Raw genomic sequence first — 2637 nt, 5'->3', positions numbered from 1 at the left:
TAATTCTGTCATTTTTGAGATTGCATCCAAGTACTGCATTTTGGACTCTTTTGTTGACCATGATGGCTACTCCATTTCTTCTAAGGGATTCTTGCCCACAGTAGTAGATATAATGGTCACCTGAGTTAAATTCACCCATTCCAGGCCATTTTAGTTCTCTGATTCCTAGAATGTTGAAATTCACTCTTGCCATCTCCTATCTGACCACTTCCTATTTGCGCCTGACTCATGGACCTAACATTCCAGGTTCCCAAGCAATATTGCTCTTTATGGCATCAGACCTTGCTTCTATCACCAGTCACACCCACAACTGGGCATTGTTTTTGCTTTGTCTCCATCCTTTCATTCTTTCTGGAGTTATTTCTCCACTGATCTCCAGTAGCATATTGGGCACCTACAGACCTGGGGATTTCCTCTTTCAGTATCCTATCATTTTGCCTTTTCACACTGTTCATAGGGTTCTCAAGGCAAGAATACTGAAGTGGTTTGCCATTCCCTTCTCCAGTGGACCACATTCTGTCAGACCTCTCCACCATGACCCACCCAGCAAAGTGCAGCCTCTGCTCCTTTCTTTGGACGAGGGGTATCTCCTCACGGTTGCCCTTCCTGACCTTGAACATGGAATAGCTCCTCTCAGCCATGTTCAGTAAACCTTTAATCCAATTTTCTGTTGATGGGCGGGGCAATGTTCCCTTCCTGTTATTTGACCTGAGCCCAAACTATGGTGGAGGTTTGGCGACATCCATGAATGGCGACCTCAATGAAGATAATGGTGACCTCCTTCAAAATGTCCCCTGCACACACTACTACACTCAGTGCCCGCAAATCCTACAGCAGGCCACCAATGACCCACACCTCCTCTGGAGACTCCCGGACACTCACTGTGAGTCTGGGGCAGTCTCTTGTGGGGTCACTGCTCCTTTCTACTGGGTCCTGGTGCATTTTTTTTTAATGCCCTCCAAGAGTCTTTCCCCAGTCCTATGTAAGTTATGGTGGTTCTATGGTGGGGTTAATGTTGACCTCCTCCAAAAGGGCTATGCCATAGCCAGGTCTACAGCACCCAGAGCCCCTGCCCCTGTAGCAGTCTGCTGCTGACCAGTACGTCCACAGGAGATGCTCAAACACAGTTCTGTCTCAGTCTCTATGGGGAATCTGGGTCTTGGTGCACACAAGGTATGTTTGAGTCCTCTGAGCATCTCTGGCGGGTATGGGGTTGATTCTAAATGTGATTTCACCCCTCCTACAGTCTTGCTTGGGCTTCTCCTTTGCCCTTGGATGTGGCATATGTCCTTACAGTCGTTCCACAAGCAGTGTCAAGCAGGCACAGCTCCAGAGCTTCACAGCTGCCACACTTTATCACTAGCAAAGTATAAAAATTTTTGTTTATCTACAGCCTTGCAATACTTTGAAATTGTCAGTCTCTTCTTTATGTTATTTCCCTTCCCCTTCCCTTTCATTCCATTATTTTCTCTTCTCTTAGATCCTCCTTCCCTTCTTCCATCCTTCCCTCCTCCTCCCTCTCTTCCTTCCTTCCAGCTACACTGGAATATATTTGTATATAATTGTAGTATTATTTTGAATTGAGCACAGTGACATTTACTTTTAATCTTCATTCCTGGGTCCAATTCCACCTTTTTTTTTTTTTTTTCCCCCCTGAGGACAACGCTATAGAAATTTCTTCACTTTTTGTTTTCCCAGAAACCCTCTCAGACTTTATCAGGCTGAATAAGATAAATCTTGTTTGTAATTCCTCTACATTCTCTCTATAGTCATATCATAGTTGTATTTTTCTTTATTTCTCATTTAATTTTTCCCTATAAAATCCATTAAGTCTACTTCAGTAGTTGGTAGAAAGACATTATTTCTTCTTTTTCACTTACTTAATGGACATTTATTTCAAATAAAGGATGGAGAAAAATAGAATTTTGTGACCCAAAGTATCTATACAAGAAAGAAAGCAAGTTAAATCTATGACAAAATAGTTATTGATTCCAACCTCTTACAAATATCTCTAGAAACAAAGTGTAGCTCCCTCTAGAAACTGCTTGATAAAATTTTTGCTTTCTACATCTTACTTTTTGTAAGTAATTCTGTAATTCATAGGTTTAAACTATAATTCATAGATTTAAATTGTAAGAGACACATTGTACAATATCATACTAAAATATTGACATATAAATAATACTGGGGATAAATTTGTAGAAGCAACTGATGAAGGAAATCAGTTTGGGAGATAAGAACAGTGAGAGCAGAGTTTCTGAGTCTAGACACACTGGATCAGCCAGTCATAGATGAAGGGAACTGAGGAACAAGACTGCATCTTACTTTCCCCCAAACTAATGATCTTGTGTTATGCCCTGGGCTAATCTGCTTTCAGAAGTAGGGAGGGCAGGAAGCTGGGCAGGGCTTCAGCCATTAAAAAGAATACATTTGAATCAGTTCTAATGAGGTGGATGAAACTGGAGACTATTATACAGAGTGAAGTAAGCCAGAAGGAAAAACATAAATACAGTATACTAACGCATGTATATGGAATTTAGAAAGATGGTAACGATAACCCTGTATATGAGATAGCAAAAGAGACACTGATGTATAGAACAGTCTTACACTACTGTAAGTTTGTACAGATCATATTCC

Source organism: Bison bison, unplaced genomic scaffold (genome assembly GCF_000754665.1).
Source record: "Bison bison bison isolate TAMUID 2011002044 unplaced genomic scaffold, Bison_UMD1.0 scf7180017860641, whole genome shotgun sequence".
Lineage (NCBI taxonomy): Eukaryota > Metazoa > Chordata > Mammalia > Artiodactyla > Bovidae > Bison > Bison bison.
This window is presented reverse-complemented; position numbering follows the sequence as displayed.